Raw genomic sequence first — 17,691 nt, forward strand, 5'->3', positions numbered from 1 at the left:
CAGAAAAAGCGAAATATTAGCAAGTTCTGCTAAAACTCGGCTTTATTTTCTGCTTAATTATGGCACTAGGGGAAAACTTACAAGCCTGGCCTCAGGAAGTGGGGGAAATATGTAATTTTAACGTCTAAGTTCTGGATCTAACCACATTTTCCCGGTGGTTTTTCACGATTAACCCGCGGGCCTGGGATGTTTTGAGCCGCCTCTCGAAGATTCGAAGCCACGACGGCTTTAACATCTTTCTTTTTACCTTTTTTTTGGCGGCTATTTTGCCGTGTTTTCCCCCCTCTCGCAGCTTTTGGCGGGGCGGGCGCTACTTCCGCCTAGCAACGGAACGCGGTTGCTAGGGCGAGCCCGCCGCCGCCGCGCCCCGGAAGCGCTCGGGGGCGGCGCGGGCGCGCTGTTGCCATAGGGCGGTGCTCGCCGCGGGGCGGGGCGTGGGGATGAGCGCTTCCGGGTCAGGGCCCTCCCCGTCGAGCGCGGCGGAGGGAGGAGCCGCGGGGAGCGCAGCGGCGGGGCCCGGCCGGCCCAGCCAGCCCAGCCCGGTACGGGGAGCGAGCGGCGGCGGGGGAGCGAGCGCGGGGGCGCCCCGGGAAGGGGACTGGGCCGCGGCTCGGCCGGGTTCGCTGGTTCGGCGGCGGGGGGAGCGCTGGGGCCGGAGCCCCGGGGAGCGCGGCTGCCGGCGGAGTGGAGCTGCGGGGCGGAGGGTCCCGCCTGGGCCCGGGGCGGGGGTGAGGGGAGGCGGCCCGGGGAGGGGCAGCGACCCCGGGCGGCTCCGGCGTGTGTGTGGGTCTGAACCCGGGGTGTCGGTGCGTCTGTGGGTCTGCCCCCGGTGGGTCTGGGGCTCTGCCCCCGGTGGGTCTGCCCCCGGTGGGTCTGCCCCCGGTGGGTCTGGGGCTCTGCCCCCGGTAGGTCTGCCCCAGGTGGGTCTGGGGGTCTGCCCCCGGTGGGTCTGCCCCGGGTGGGTCTGGGGGTCTCCCCCCGGTGGGTCTGCCCCGGGTGGGTCTGGGGGTCTGCCCCCGGTGGGTCTGGGGGTCGGTGGGTCTCCCCCCGGTGGGTCTCCCCCCGGTGGGTCTCCCCCCGGTGGGTCTCCCCCCGGTGGGTCTGTGTGTCTGTCCCCAGTGGGTCTGCCCCGGGTGGGTCTGTGTGTCTGTCCCCGGTGAGCTGAACCCAAGGTGGGAGCGGGTGTGGAACCGTCCCCCGCGGGCTGGGGCGGGCTTGGGGGGCTCTCCCTGAACCCCATTGTGTTCCCACCTCTGGTGGGACGAAGCGCCAAGTGTAACTGGGCAAATCGGCAACTTACTTGTGGGAGTTCCATATTCCCCTGGTATCTGGGGAACTTTATACACGGGCTGTTTGGCACAGGGTGAAATTGGAAAGGTTGAGGCTCGTTGTGCGAATTGCTCCTGGGTTGTCATCGGCCCTTCCCAACCTGTTCCACTGCTGTTGACCGTCCTGTCCCTTCTCAACAGCCCCTGGACCTTTCAGTCCGTAGGAAGCGTCATTGGTACCCACAGCCCTTGGTCCCCGTGAGCTTTCCCACCTTCCCCGGCTGGTTAGGGGCTCACGATGCCCTGGTCCAACTCGCGCTGTCACAGGTGTGATCTCACACCTGATTTATTTTCTTTTTTTTAATCAGTGACCTCATGCGTATGTGTAACTGGCTGATGTTGCCACTCCCTGAGTTCTTCAGGACTTTTCCTTCTCTCGGCTCCTGGCTGGCATTTACCTCAATAAACCAGCTTTTCTTTAGTGCTAGAGACAGGTTATGGTCGGACTCGATGATCCTGAAGGTTTGGAAACTGAAATGATTCGATGATTCTCTCTCTCCCCATTTAACGCTGCGTTGGGAACTCGCTCTCTGCTGACCCACTGGGAGAGGGCGATGGGAGAACTGAGAAGCCTGAACTTTGTTTCCCTTTTATCAAATATTAGCCGTGCTTTTCCCACAGATACATTCCAAAAATTACAAAGAACGCCTTTGAGTGATGAGTTTGGAGAGATCGCTCTCTTTGGGCTGCGGAAGCTGCTTGCCCGTTGTTGAAGTTTTGGAAGCGTTGCCCAGGCGGGGAAACATTACTGAGAGGAGAATTTAGATTTAATTACTTTGGGAGATGCCCAGAGTGGTTTTATCCATGTAAAGCCGGGTTTACACAGGAGTGCTTTGAGTCGGGGATGAGCTGGAGATGCTGCTGCTGATCAATATCAGCCAGAGTTCTTGTATGGGGAAGACGATTGCTGGCGAGGTGTGATCAGATAAGTGAGGAGCTGGAATTGAAATATTGTGGTGTTTAGCAAAAAATAATTAGTAGTAGTAAAAAAAAAAAAAAAAAGGAAAAAGTACTTAGAAAATTGTAGAGGATCATGGTGAGAACTGGCCAGGCAAATCTCTGTTCTGTGCATTGAAGTACCTGCTGCTGGTTGGTGGTACCACAGCACAGATGATATTGCAGCTTTTTGGCAAAAATATCGCTGAGTTCAAGGAAATACGAGACTATCCACTTGATAAAATCAGGGCTTTACTCTTATGCCTTGCATACTTTGTTACATACATCTTCAGACGTTTTTCTGCCCTGAAATTGCTCTTTTTGGGCTCGGCAAAGTGTCCAACTGGTGCATTTTTTGATTTTTTTTTTTTTTAAGAGCTGTTGGGCTGCGCAGATGAGGACGCTCAGCTCTCTGCTTTACCCTGCAAGTCCACAGCAGCTTATTTTTATTCCGGCCTAAAGTCCTGGCTGGTTTAAGCCAATTTGGGCTTTTCAATGCGTTTTTCCTGTGGAAAGCTCTTCTGGTCTCCTCTGGCCACGACGGCTGGAAACACGGTTCTCAGGCTGGGTTTATGTGCGGCCGGTGTGTACCCGTCTTGTTGCCTCTTGGCAAATCGGCTCTTCCCTCTTCAGTGTGTTCAGAAAACACCCGCCTCGTGGTGGTTTCTTTTCCAGCTGCGCACACCGACCGTGCAGTTGCTTTTTTCCAGGGTCCGTGTCGACCTCTTGGAGAGCAGTGTTGGGTAAAGGGACCTGGGGGTCCTGGGGACAGCAGGGTGACCATGAGCCAGCACTGGGCCCTTGTGGCCAGGAAGGCCAATGGCATCCTGGGGGGGATTAAAAGAGGTCAGTAGGTCAGAGAGGTTCTCCTGCCCCTCTACTCTGCCCTGGTGAGACCACATCTGGAATATTGTGTCCATGTCTGGGCCCCTCAGTTCCAGAAGGACAGGGAACTGCTGGAGAGAGTCCAGCGCAGCCACGAAGATGCTGAAGGGAGTGGAGCATCTCCCGTGTGAGGAAAGGCTGAGGAGCTGGGGCTCTGGAGCTGGAGAAGAGGAGACTGAGGGGCGACCCATTCATGGGGATCAATATGGAAAGGGGAAGTGTCAGGAGGATGGAGCCAGGCTCTTCTGGGTGACAACCAGTGATAGGACAAGGGGCAATGGGTGCAAACTGGAACACAGAAGGTTCCACTTAAATATGAGAAGAAACTTCTTCATGGTGAGGGTGCCAGAGCCTGGCCCAGGCTGCCCAGGGAGGTTGTGGAGTCTCCTTCTCTGCAGACATTCCAACCCGCCTGGACACCTTCTGTGTAACCTCATCTGGGTGTTCCTGCTCTGGCGGGGGGATTGCACTGGATGAGCTTTCGAGGCCCCTTCCAACCCCTGACATTCTGTGTTTCTGTGACTCCTCTGCACATGTGTTTTTTATGATCCACCCCCTGACGGCAGCGGGACGGCCCGGGGGTCGCTCTGGGACGCCGTGCGGGGTCACAGGTAATTCCTCTGTGCCACTGTCCTTCATATCAGGACCGGTTTGGTGTCTCTTGGGTCATGGTGACAAACTAACACCCTGTGTCTCTTTTTGTTTGGATTAATGAGTTTTTAATACCATTTCTTGCGAAGTCGGAAGCCTGCGGCCTTGCCTTGTTCCTGTCCATCTATGTTACTCTTCCGTAGGAGTTTTTATGCAGTTCCAGTTCTCTCTTTGACGACAGTTCCACTTTCTACGTCAGAATCGCTGATGGAAAAATATTCTGGTGGGATTGCTCAGGCCCACGGAGGGTTTGCTACCTGGGTGAGACAAACACAGCCACTTGCTGCCTTCCTCACACCAAAATTGCCCCTTTTTTGTGGTTTTCAACTGGTTTCCAGCTCTTGCGAAGCGATCAGCCGCTGCGTATTTTCAGGTTACCAGATGAAATCCTGGATAATGCCTTAAAAAGTGCTCCCAGATGAGCCCAGGAATCCATCTGGTTCAGTGTCCTGCTCGTCAGTAACCAGCAGCAGCTGCTTGGGGAGGGGAGCACACAAATACAGCAGCTCTGATCTGGGGAAATGCTGCTTGATTTTCCTATCTGCAGCAGTTTATGGCCTCCCTCAGCTGGGTGTAGCAATATTTGAATTTATTAACCTTCACGCTTCTCTTCGGCGGGTTCGTCCGCTCACTTTGAACCGTCGTGATATTTGCTGCCTTGCACAGAGTCGCGACGCTGGAGATAAGTGTGTCACTCGTTGTGTCACCTACAGACAAGGAAGAAACAGCAAACGAGAATGGGGGTGTCCAAAAAAACAAGCAAGAAACAAATTCGGAACACATTCCAGGCTCTGCTGTAGCCCTGGTGTCCTATTGCTCAGCGTTGCCTTGAGTTTGGTCTCATCTTTTTTAAATCGGGGTGGTTGTTCCTGATGCGCTTTGTTTTGAATTGTATCACCTGCTCCCACCATGAGATTTTACTGCAGTTCCTTATAGTCATTGCTCTTATTTACTGCTCGCCTTGAATTATTCAGGGAAGCAAATGTTGTCATCTTAGTATTGCCTCTTGCACCACTCAAGTGAGCTGAGCAGAATTTTTTGGCAGGTCCCCCCTGCTACAAAACTGACCAGTGACGCTTTTCTTCCTCCTTCTTTATTTTTTTTAACTAGTTATTTATGTATGTGAAGGACTTTTCCTTTTATCCTATACCTGAAGGGTTGAACAGACCTGAGATGAGGTTCTCAGGGACGTGGGGCAGTGCCAGGGATGGGGGAACAGTTGGACTTGATGATCTTAAAGGTCTTTTCCAACCAAAATGATTCTATGAGCCTATGAGTTTTGGTCTCCAAAGAGCTTTGAAGGATCTCGTCCTGTAGAATGCTTGGTTTTTGTTTTTTTTCAATCAAGTGTTTCAGCTGCCTTTTCCTTCTTCATGCGCTTTGCCTCTTGCAAAAGCAAAAGAGAAAGACGGCTCCCGAGACATGACTTCATTTTATAAAATGCAATTAGCGCCGCGTCCGTTCCTCGGGACGGCGCGGCCGCCTGGTTTGTGGTTGCTCAGATGCCTCCGAATCGCTCTGTGGGAGCTGGTGCCGGCGTTGTCCAGGTGCCCTGGTGAGAATTAACCAAGAAACTCCGTGAGGAGCTTCCCCGTCCTCCTCGGTTGTTGCTGTCACCTCGTCCTCTGCACTGTCCTTTGTCACCTTATTTGCTTGGCTGGCGTTACTGGGGTTGGGCATGGAGGGCAGAGGTGGCCAAGCTCAGCGCGTTGGGCGTAAAAACACAATTTTAACTTCTGAGAGACGTTGTTTAACCCAGTAATACATCATGGGACTACTAATACGTATTTAGTTCCCTTCCTGGATGTTCAGCCTCGCTGTGTGGCTGGGTTGGCTTCTATTGCTTCCTCAGGTTGCTCGGTGAGGCCCCACACCAATTTCAGCTGGAATCGCCGCTTTTTTCCTCTGCTGCTGGCGAGGAGACGCTTTACGCTATCGAAGAACTTAGTCTTGATGTTCTATATCGACCCGATACTCGCACAGTTCACGCAGAGGCATTTGAAGTTTCTATTTAACGCCGCGTTTCCTGCTCGTACAACCCTCTGGTGACAGCTGCTCCTGGGTGCCCGAGACTGGATTTTTCTGGTTTTCAGCTTGGAATTGTGATTTACAGGGTATTTCTTGCTGACACAGTCAACTTAGATTGCTCGGGTGGTGACGAAAGCTCAGGTGCTCAAAGTTTGCTTGGTCCTCAGAGACTCTGAACGTCCCGTTGACTCGTTTGCCTTCCACTGTGTTTTGGACGAACTCGATACGTCCACGTTATCACTATAAAACAGGCGTTTGAGTTTCTCCGTCTTCTAGATTCTAGTGTTTGTGTAGGAATGCACTTGTGCCTTGGTTTCGTCTTTCCATCTTATTTTATTTGTACTGTATTGATTTTTCCAGCTTCCGGGCGTGTGGGGTTTTTTTATGTGGCTAATTCTAGTCCCATCTGTAAGGATTTTTGGGGAGATGAAGTTCTTCTGAATCAGCTTCTTTCCCCCAAAAGCTGCATCACCCTCCAATACATGTTCCTCTGTATCTGCTGGCTTTCTGTTCTTCTGAAGTGTTGGAGGGGCCTTCAGTCTTGATCACAAGTGCCATTGTCCTGGTGCTACTTTGATTCATTTAGTCCTCATTCTTGTACAGGCTTCCAGTTGCTCAAAAACTTCAATTCCTAATGAAGCCAAGCCTGAGTGTGGGAGCAATTCTTTGAGGTCACGGAACAGTTTGGGTTGGCAGGGACCTTCAAAGCTCCCCCAGTGCCCCCCTTGCCATGGGCAGGGACATCTGCACCAGCTCAGGTTGCTCAGAGCCCCGTCCAGCCTGGCCTGGGATGTCTCCAGGGATGGTTCATCCACCACCTCTCTGGCCAACCTGGGCCAGGCTCTCACCACCCTCAGGGCCAACAATTTCTTCCTCGTGTCCTCCAGGCCAGGCTGGACGGGGCTCTGAGCAGCCTGAGCTGGTGCAGATGTCCCTGCTCATGGCAGGGGTGGCACTGGGGGAGCTGGGAAGGTCCCTTCAACACAAACCATCCTGTGATTCTATGGAGAGGTAAAACCTCAGACTTGTGCCTACTTCATCCCTATATTCCTAATTAAATCCTCCTAGACCTTTCCTCTTTTTTTTTTTTTTTTTTTTTTTTTTTTTTTAATGGAGCAAGGAGATATTTGAACTCCTTTCCTGAATACCTGTTTGATTTGTGGTCCATCAGACACTCCCCACCTTTTATAAGGCCACTCATTTCTAGAAGTTGGGAAACCAGCCAAACGTGATCAGTGTGAGATTCCCACCGTCTCCTCGTGGCTCCTCAGATGTTGTTCCTCCCGTAAGATCTGTTTAGAACGGGAGAGGTGTCTCTGACCGCTCTGAATCTTCTCTTTAGCTTTGCTGGTCTGGGAGCAAATCCCATCGGATAATGACTGAAGAGCCGACAGCGATTCCAACCTGAGAGCTCCTGCTGCGTGTGAGACAACTGAATAACCTGGATTTGCTGCTCCTGGCGTTTAATGCGGGAATTGGTGAAATAGGAAAACTGTTTTCCTGTCTGCTGCTGCTATCCTGCTCCTTTTATTTTTTTTTCCTTATGATTATATTATGACATTCCTTTAGGCTGGGAAACTTGCAGCTGTTTACGAAGAATTGAAGGTTTCTTTGCAGTCCTGAATCTGCTGGTTTTTCTGGAGCCGTTGTGTTTCTGTAACTGTTCCAAGCTGAGCTGCCCGTATCACACACGGTACATTAGGGGAGGCCACGTCATTTGTTAAATATCCTGAGCAGGTGCTGTCCCACGTACGTGTTTTAATGTCTCTTGATAAAGCTGGTGGTTTGTGCGATTCATGATGATGCCGAGAAAACTCTACTTTCCACAGAGCTGCTCCTTTTTTCCAACCCGCTGTATTTCAGTGCTAAAGCGCGGTTAATTAATTTATAGAAGAAACCTACTTGAACTCTGGGAGGCAAACCAGTCTGAAGTCCATGTTTCTTGAAGGTGTTTATTTTAGGTTGCAAAATACGATCACGTCCATCATAGCGATTTGCTATGCAGCTCGGTTTATAATTTAGTTCACTTCTGAGGCTGAAATCTGCCTGTGTTTTTTTCTTGAATGCTTCTCTTTGTTGCGCCTGTAATTAGGGCAACATCTTGTTGGTGGAAACAACAAACCAACCTCGGCGTTCCTTTGGATTCCGAGTTATCAGTCAGAGGACGGATTCAGATTCTGTCCTCTTTCTCCCTTCACGTTACCGCAGAGCACGCTACAGGAAAAACTAACCTGAAGGCAATCTGTCTTGTCTTCCTCATCGCAAGGACGGGCATATGAATTATTACCGCTCGGATAAAATTCTTTAGGTTTCTGAAGAGCAGCAGTTTCCAGCGTCTCAGACTTACTGGGTCTTGGGGCTCTCATGACTCAAAATTCCGCGTAGATCTGACTTCTGCTTCTTCAGGTCTATTAAAGCAAATGAGAGGAAATCCTCTAAAATGCAGCTGATAATATTGTTCCATTGGCAGAGCCGGTTCTGGCAAGCGTAATGAAAGAATTCGACTCTTCTCAAGTTTGGTCCAAGCTGCTAAATCCCAAGTCCTGTGGCAATTCCATCCTGGCCGGTCTGGCTGTCCTGAGGTACCTCGTAACTGTTCCCTTCGCCACGTGCAAGGCCGGTTTCGGCGGCTTGTTTTCTTTTCCTAGACCTTAAAAGAACAAGTTTCAGTGACGAAATGAAGCTGCAGAAGCTCTACCATCTCATTGTAATGAAGCGGACACCGCAGGCTTTGTAGTTGTCTCATCTCGAGCCCAAGTGAGACTTCAAAGGTCTCACCTTGAGGAGGCTCCTGAAGACTCGTCCTTGGTGTCGCTTTTTGGCCGGGCCGCAGGAGCGGGTAACGACGCTCTGGTTTGCGCTGGGAGGGAGGGGCTGGGGGCAAAACACGCTTTAAGTACCTTCTTAGGTGGAAAATACGTGCTACGTGTGCATCCCCAGGTCGGGAGGTTCTTCCCCACCCTGCCAAACGCTCGCTCGGTGGTTGCCGTCCCATTTTGCGAACTGTGGGCTCCTGGCTTAGCATCAGTGCCAGGTTGGATGGTTTGGAGGCCCTCGGGTTCTCTGGATGTTCATCCTGCAGCCACCTCGGCAGCTGGTATCACTTCCCAGCTGTGCTCTGCTTGGAAAGCTTTGGACAGGGCTCTAATTTTCTGCACAGTGTTGGCAGCACCAAGGTTTCCATTTTCCTGGTGATAGATGCCACCCCAGCCATCGTAAATCAGAGTTCGGCCGCGCTCCGCGTCTGGGGAACGAACATCTCTGCTGAAATAGGGCTTATTCTGTGGTATTAGGCTCCGGACCAACACACAGTCCTTTGTTTTTGTCTGAATCTACTGGACGCAGCGTTGGTACGCGGTGGTTTTTAGCGTTTCTAAATGTTGGTCGTCATTGCGCGGGCCAGAGCGCCTGCGCTTGTCAAGATCCGGAGCGCGTGTTTTGGACCCGCTTGCTCTGTTCTTTCTGGTCTCCGCAGAAAAGCGAGTGCTTCGGCATGAAGGGATCGAAGGGAGGGTTTGGGGGTAACTTGTTGTCTCCTGCGGTGACATTTTGGGGTTTTGGGTGGGGGACCTGAGGGTCTCGGTGTCCTCCTGGCTCAGGATGCAGCGGGGCCGGGTTGGATGGAAGAGCAGCTGTGTCTGGGGTGACCCTCAGGTGTCCAGACGACCTTCTGCGGTACCGACTGTTGGCAGAGACTTGAGGGATGAAGGGTGACCGACACGTGTCTGGTTGGACCACAAAAACTCAACATCTAGTGCAAGAAATCTTGTGCTTGTTTGGACTCGGTGCAGCCATCGTGGTAATCCTAGTTTTGTTCCTGTGATTTTGCTAATCCTCCTTTTGGTTTCTTGCACCAAAATAGGTTCTTTGGACTCTCTGGAGGCCTGCGGGGCTGAGGCAAATAGTGTAGGTATTCCCCACCGGTGTCTTGAAACCAAATTCTTTAATTTTCTGGTTTTTCTCTGAGTAGCTTCTGTTGAACGCTTGCAGGGATCCCAAACATTGAACATCAGTTGAGTTCAGAGGTCCATCTGTGGGCCTGTGGCTGATACTGATCCTAAGACCCACCAGAATGAAGCATCTGAGTCATCACCGTCTTTTGGCCTTGGAAAATTATTAAATGTTCGCTAAAACTGTTGGCTGTGCCACCTTTTGGTAAACCGGGGCTCGTCTTCGCAGACTGTTCAATGGGTGTCTGCTAACATTTACAAAAACATCAAATAATCCCTGTGATCTTGTGGATCTGCTCTTCTATAGCATGTTCTAACTGTAGTGAGGCGGGTTTGAGTAGGAAACCTGCTTGCTGAGGAGGTGTCTAAAACACGCTTGTGCTGAAGCCCCATCTGTTAAATCTTCCCGAGCTCCCGTCTTCCCGGCGCTGACGTTGAACGTAGTAATAGTTTACACCAGCCGTAAAACAGCATCGCAGCCTCCTGGTGCTGGTTTTGTGCCGTATCCCAAAACGTCTCCTCTTGGAATTGAGATCGGGCGCCCCGTTAACAGCTTTGAGATCGTTTGCAATTGTATGGAGTCAAGTCTTGCCGGGGGTTCACCCTTGGACCAGTGCTCAACACCAGCAACTCAGCCTCCTGGAACCAAAGACTTGCTGGAGGCACAGGCAGCTAAATTGGGTCTTCTAGCAAGCCAAATATGACCTTGTGTTCCAACAGCTTTTGCTGCTCGTGTCTGTATCAAAACGTAAAGGCGGATTTTCTTTAAGGCTCCATGACGCCAAAAAGCTTTTTGCATTGGATCATGGGCTGCGATGGATCACGGTGGTGATTGACCCCGTATCTGGATGCAGTTCAGAAGGTCTACAGGTGATCTACCGGTTCGAAGCGATCCTCACCGCTGGGTGGTAAGGATTCAAAGATGACAGATGCCACTTGGCACGTAAAACAAATTATTTGGTAATGATCATTTCTAATTGGCAGCTGCGCTGAAGATTAGGGCTTGAAAGCAGAAGTTGAATCGAAGCGGCTTCGCACAGATGTGGTTTCCGAACTGCGAATGGTCACGCTTGTCTTTGAGGTGAGGGTAAGTTTATCTATACGAAATAGCACTTTACTCCAGCTTTTGGGAGAAGCTTTTAGCGCGTGTGAGACGGTGCGCAGAGGTGGCCGGTTCTGGCAAGCGCTTTGTTGTGTGGGTTTGCCTCCTTCTGTGAGGTGAGACTTCTCCTCCGTGTTCGACTTCAGCAGCTTTTCGGTAAAACTGCTTCTAATTAAATCCGTAATTCATCCGAGGAGCGTAATGAAGATGCCCTCAGTGTGTAATCGGGCTTCTGGAGCTCTCCTGCCATCCTCCAAAAACACCAAACTTGTCTGAAGTTGGTAGCGTGCTGCCTGCTCAATGGGACAAGCTGTTGCTGGAAGTCGAACAGGATTTTCCAGCGTCTGCCGTGCAGTGAGTTGTGTGGTGTGGTTTGGTTTGGCTCGTGAAAAAAACTCTTTTGCAGGCGAGTGGGCAAAACCCTTTTTGTTTGGCGTGGGCACAGCTCATGCGTTGGGACCGTTGGGATTTCTCCTTGGTTGTTGTTGGCATGCCAGCCCCTTGCTTGCTACAGGTAGTACTCGTTGTTGTATTTTTTCGAGGGCTAAAATATTGATCTGATTAAGAAGTAGGACTGTTGAGGAATACGCTGAGTGAATTTTAATACATGAAAAATCTACGGGGTTGTGCTTTTCTGGTCGTTGCATCTTCAGCGGAGCTGGAAAACGGAGAGAGGAGGGGAGTGGAGTTGAAGGCAGCGGAGCAGCTTGTCCTGGGGACCCTAAAATGCCTGAGACTCTCAGGGTTCGAAAGATTTATTGAAAAAGTAGGCAAGAAACTTGTGGATCTTGTTGTGGGAGTTTGTGGAAGTAACACCACCATCTGTAACCAGCGGCTGTGGATGCTGGAGCAGAACCTTCCTGCTCCCTGGAGCATCCGCGATCATTGCGGACGGAGACAAACACTAGGAGGACATTTCTCTTTTCAGTTATTCCAATTTTATGAACGTCTGCCTTTCCAGGATACTGGGGCAGGGTGTGGTGGGGATATTTCTGAAAAATCTCTGGAAGATCACGTGCGGATGCTTGCAGGAGGGAAATCTCGAACTGTTTCTCAGCATGTTGTACATACAGATTCAGATTCACCATACGACACACGCTGGTTTACGCGTAAAAGCGTTTCAAGGTGGGATAGGCAGAAATTGAAACTAGACAAATAAAAATTCGAAATAAAGGATGAAGAGAGTAATTGAATATGAAGTCCTCGGTCCCTTTAAAAGGGGAGAATTCTTGAAATTCTGCCTTTTTTCCCAGCAGAAGGTGGGAGGAGGTGTTGATAATGCTTCTGTTCAGCTTCCCTGGTGTGGGATGGGGACCGGGAGCAGCCAGGCGTTGCTGGCAGGCAGGACGAGTGAAGCGTGCACACATTAATGTCCTGCTCTGGGTCACACTAATTACGTGATGTATATATAGTGATTATCACCGTGCTGTTTTGCTTCATGGCCGACCAACCGCGGGTTGCTTTGGTTTTCTTTCTCTGCTTGCTGATCAGCGCCTGCTAAAAATTGAGTTTTAATGAGAAATTAGACTGCTAAACTAGTGCTTTTTAGCACGGTTGAGGAGCCTTTTGTGCAGTTTTGTACCGAAACGTGAAACTTGGTGTTGCGATACCTTGCTTGGTATTGAAACGTCCTGTTGTGGGGCGCTGGTGCTCGTCAAACCTGTTCCTGAGCTGCCCTGACTCTCTCGCCTGGCACAAAACTCCCAGGTATTGTTGGGTTGGTTTTCTCCTGTTGTTGTAGTGAGTTGGAATTGGCCATGAATGGGTCTGATGAGGAGAAACCGGCAGAATTCCTGCTGGGGGTGGCTGTGGCTCTTTGGTTGCTCCATCTGGAGAACACACTTGGGTTTTCCTTCAAAGATCTTGAACGTTCCAGACTGGAATCATCTTCCCACCTCCAATTTAGGGTTCTCCAATTGGTTTGTCTCCAATGTAGGGTTCACACATGAAGGAGAAGAACCAGGAGGGACAACCAGAAGCTCCAAAGAATCCAAAGTCTTTGAGAAATCTTGAGGAGCAGCAGAGGCCTTGAGGATGGAGACAAGTGGGGCTTTGCTTGGAAAGTGTCATCTCTTCTCATTAGGGGGCCACTGGTGTCACCTGAGTACTAAACTCTTCTAAAGAGCATTAAATTAAAAGCCTGTTAATGATTTAGTGAACCAATGTGAGTGGAGGAATGTGGAGCAAATCATTTTTGGTGGCCTAACAGAGCTTGGTTACCCTTTTCTTCAAAAGCACACGAAGAACTCAAGAGACTCATCTTCAGATGTAAATCACAGGGATCTTGCAAGAAAACTCCTGAAACTAATTTTTTAAAATTGTTTTTAAGGGTTATTGTTGGGATTGAGCCTGGAAGTGTGAACTTGACCATGTCTAATGAGACAAATGCCATTTGGGATGACTTGGTTTAGACTTGACTTAGGAGGGGTTTCCTTCTCAGAGGGACTGGGAGTGGAAATGTTCCTTGTGCATCTGCTGTAAGAATTTAATCTGTGTGACTCATGTTTCCCATAAAGGCATCCTCAGAAAAGGAAAAAAAAAAATCCAAAATATAAGCAAAGTTCGCTGTGATAATAGTAACACGCCGCGTGTGATCCAGGTGCTGCGTTTCGGAGGTGGGCGAGCACGTTGTAGAGGCACGTGTGACGATTTCCGTCAGAGGATTCCCTGAAGCCTCTTTCGATAAGACAGCGAGAGTTCGAGAATCCCACTCCTCAATATTTATCGTCACTCGATATTTAATCGAGGTGGCTGCTCTGCTTTGGGTCTCCCGACTCGTGGCACCAGGACGGTTACTCGGGGGCATTTTGTTGGGTGCCCTTTGCTCTTGGTTTGAGGGAATGTCTCTTTGCGATAAGAAAAAAAGAGTAAAAAGCAAATGTTTTGCGTTAAGACGTGTGCTTGTTTTTCCCAGAACCACATACTATCTTTCTTCCAGGCTACTCTTTCTTGCACAGTATCTGCTGGGGTGGGGGGGATGGTTAAATCATCTAAAAGTGAAAAGCAAAATCCACCTTGGGTGGGATTTCCCAGTTAGTTTGGAGCTTTGGATGCTGCGTCCAACAGATCAGGGTTTCGGGAGCGGGGGCTGGCGCTGAAAGGATAAAATATAATAATTTTTTTCCTGAGGATCCCCGGTGGGGCTGTAACATCTCTGTGCTCGGGCTGAGATGTCGCTGGATCGTGTGATATCAAACGATTGCTCGCCGCTGCAAACACGCGGCCTCGCTCCCTGTTGGGAACATCTCCAGTAAATGTCGGCAGCGAAGACTTTACGTAATGAAATTTAATTTGGAGTAAGCAGGACCCTGTTGCGGCCGAGTCCAAAGACTGAAAGAATTTCATTTCATGCTATTCCTGTGTCGCGAGCGGACTCTACCTGCACTTGCCTGCGTTTTCTCTACATTTTGTAGCCTCCTTGTCTTATATGAGGCACCGTTCGTCGCAGACTGTTGGCGTCAGGTTTGAAGTCTTCAATATTTTGCTGTTAACAAAATGTAGGTTTCCTGTTATGTGTTAAAATACGTGCAGGAGCTTTGCTCCAAGTGCCGTCGTTAAACCATTCACCTTCTGCCCGGCTCTTTTCCAGATGTTGAAGTATTTATTTTTGGTGAAAATACAGAAAAATCTACCCAACAAGGCATGACTCTTCCCCATTTGACATTCCTGCTTTCCACATTTTGAGGGCAGATGGCCTTAGTTTGGGTTATTTCTGCTTCACTGCTGCTCTGCTGTCCCCTGGATGGGGGTCTTAATATCTACCGGTAATTGGCAAATAATAGTAATACTGTGTATTTTTTCACAACTACTTGGCACATAGTGCTGCTGATTTAGTCTATGCAATCAAAGCTAATCTCTTTTCTTTAGGAATCTGCTGATTTGAGGTGAGGCTTGATTAAAGATGCTCTGTCTAGTTTTCTCCCAGCCACAGATAGTACCTGTGAAATGTCTAAAAATGTTAGTACCTCTTGAAATTTTGGAACCGTCTTACTATTTTGCGGGTTTGTTTTTGCTGGTTTAAGTGTTCTGGGTTTTCTTAAGCTCTGGCTAAAGGTCCATATGAGAGGGGAACAAAATCCTGAGCTGTGAGATGAGCCGCGTGGTGTTTAACCCGGGACTGTTTGCGTCCTTCTGTTGTTCAGAAAAATGATGTTAAGAGGGAAGGCAAACCTTTTCCTAGGCAAGGCTCTTGGATGCTTATATATTTGACTTGGAACAGAAATACGTTTAAAGCTTCATGCCAAAACTACCTGGCAGTGTCGAGGTCTCCTGAAGAGGCTTTTCTGCGCACCAGAAATGATCTACAGAGACCTTATTTTTTCCGTGTGCGCCTGGAATGATTTGCTTGAAAATCTACTCGCCTGAGCGTGTGTTGATCCGGGTCTGATGGGTCAAACAAGGCCCTTGTTTCTGGAGAACTACACGTTAAGCCAAGTTCTGCTTGTTGGAGCTTGATACAAGTGCTGGAGTGTCGTGTTTGCTCCTGAGGTTTTGTTCCATCATCTGATGCCGGCAGGAACCACCTTACCTTTTTTTGCCATGCTGGATGGTGCAAAGACTTTGGAGCAGGGCAGTGACTATTAGGTTGGAATTTTAGTATTGTTCCTGTGCTTTAATTTGGTAGCGCTATAAATGCCTCGAGCCTAAAGACAATGAGCTTGTTTTGAGCATTACCCAGAGTTTTGTGCTGCTCACTGGTCATAAACTGGTAATGAGCTGAAGTACAAAAGATGCAGAAACTCCCAAGAGAACTACCAAGGAATGGGTTTATAGTCATGGTCCTTGCTGCGGCAGAAGCAATGTCCTCCGGAGGCCGAAAAGTGCCTGTGATATATCCCGAATTTTCAGGTGTCGTGCCTCAGAAATCATGTCTCTCAGTTCAGATTTCCCTGGAGAAGATGGAAGACCTGGTTGAGTACTCTAAAGCAGCAAATACCATCTCTTAATGAGCTGCCTTCGGGCATGTTGGTTTTTACTCTGAAACAAGTTTCTCGTCTGCTCCTTGCTTTGAAAAGCAATGGGGAAAAACCTCGAGCAAGGCTTAAAGCTTCTGATGGAGCCTCATTCTCTCTCACCGACAGCTGGAAGAGGTTCTGGGGGTCAGTGGGATGGTCAATGTGACAGTGTTCTCTGCGATGGATAAAGAACCAGCTGGATGGCTGGGACCAAAGAGTTGTGGTGAACGGAGCCAAATCCAGTTGGTGGCCGGTCACGAGTGGTGTCCTCAGGGCTCAGTATTGGGGGCAGTTTTGTTTAATCTCTTTATCAATTACATGCATGAGGGGATCGAGTGCACCCTTAGTAAATTTGCAGATGACACCAAGTTGGGTGGGAGTGTTGATCTGCTGGAGGTGGGAAGGCCATACAGAAGGATCTGGCCTGGCCGGATCGATGGGCTGAGGCCAATTGTCTGAGGTTCAACAAGGCCAAGTGCCGGGTGCTGCACTTGGGTCACAACAACCCCATGAACGCTGCAGGCTGGGGAAGAGCGGCTGGAAAACGACCTGGGGGTGTTGGTGACAGCGGCTGAACATGAGCCAGCGGGTGCCCAGGTGGCCAAGAGGCCACCAGCATCCTGGCTTGTGTCAGGAATAGTGTGGCCAGCAGGCCCAGGGCAGCGACCGTCCCTGTGCTGGGCACTGGGGAGGCCAAACCGCGAATCCTGGGGGCGGTTTTGGGCCCCTCAGCTCAGGGCTCAAAATGGCGGCACCGGGGTGGCGGGATCACCTCAGTGCACAAAATGGCGGCACCAGGGGCACCCAAATCACCTGAGGGCTCAAGAAAGGCCTTGAGGTGCTGGAGCGAGTCGAGAGAAGGGAACGGAGCTGGGGAAGGGGCTGGAGCACAAGTGTGATGGGAGCGGCTGAGGGAGCTGGGGGTTCAGCTGGAGAACAGGAGCTGAGGGGAGACCTTCTGATCTCTGACCTGCCTGAAAGGAGCTTGGAGCCAGGGGGGGTCGGGCTCTGCTCCCCAGGAACAAGCGCCAGGACCAGAGGAAACGGCCTCAAGTTGCGCCAGGGGAGGTGGAGGTTGGAAATTTGGGAGAATTTCTTCCCCAGAGGGCTGTCGGGCTCTGGGTCGGGCTCTGCTCCCCAGGAACAAGCGCCAGGACCAGAGGAAACGGCCTCAAGTTGTGCCAGGGGAGGTTGAGGTTGGATCTGGGGAACAATTTCTTCCCCAAAGGGCTGTGGGGCATTGGAACAGGCTGCCCAGGGCAGTGCTGGAGTCACCATCCCTGGAGGGGTTGGACAGACGGAGATGAGGTTCTCAGGACATGGGGCAGCGCCAGGGGTGGGTTATGGTTGGACTCTATGATCTTGAGAGGGTCTCTTCCAGCCAAAATCATTCTATGATTCTGTGATTTTATCTGAATATCATGGCCTTCAAGGGCTGAACAGCAATGCTACTTGCTGGCAGCGTGCTGAGAAGAGGTGGCTTTGCCATGGTTACGTTGAGTGATGCAGAGGAGCGTGTCCTCAGTACAGGTGTGTAGCACCTGTCCATGCCCGGCTCCAGAGCCTCCAGTGCTTTGTATCCTTCTGGTTTTGGCAGCCTGTAGAATAAATAACTCTTCTTCTTGAAGCAAGTTGCCCGTCGGGAAGCAGAGCATCCTCATGGAAGCATTTTGCTTTACTTCTGCATGGTTGTACGAAGCCAAGGTCTGTTGAGTTCAAGCCGAGATGTCTCCAAGGCCTAGCTAGTGCCATCAAGGAGATGTCGCAGGACACGGTGTCTGGAAGTACTAATTAAACACAAACAGAGTTTGCATATCTGTCAAAAGGTAGAAAGGGTGTCTCTCTTGCTTTTTGTG

General features: G+C 50.4%; 1 protein-coding gene across 2 annotated transcripts in view; it reads left to right on the plus strand.

Annotated features, from left to right (window-relative positions):
• Positions 1 to 478: 478 nt before the first annotated feature.
• Positions 479 to 17,691, plus strand: part of CSNK1G1 (casein kinase 1 gamma 1) — a 93,604-nt gene continuing 76,391 nt past the window's right edge. For both annotated transcript variants that reach the window (XR_010606723.1, XM_065641411.1), the window contains exon 1: positions 479 to 542. The gene's annotated coding sequence lies outside the window, so the exon portion shown is untranslated. The remainder of the gene's footprint in view (positions 543 to 17,691) is intronic.

Source organism: Caloenas nicobarica, chromosome 10, assembly GCF_036013445.1.
Source record: "Caloenas nicobarica isolate bCalNic1 chromosome 10, bCalNic1.hap1, whole genome shotgun sequence".
Taxonomy (NCBI): domain Eukaryota; kingdom Metazoa; phylum Chordata; class Aves; order Columbiformes; family Columbidae; genus Caloenas; species Caloenas nicobarica.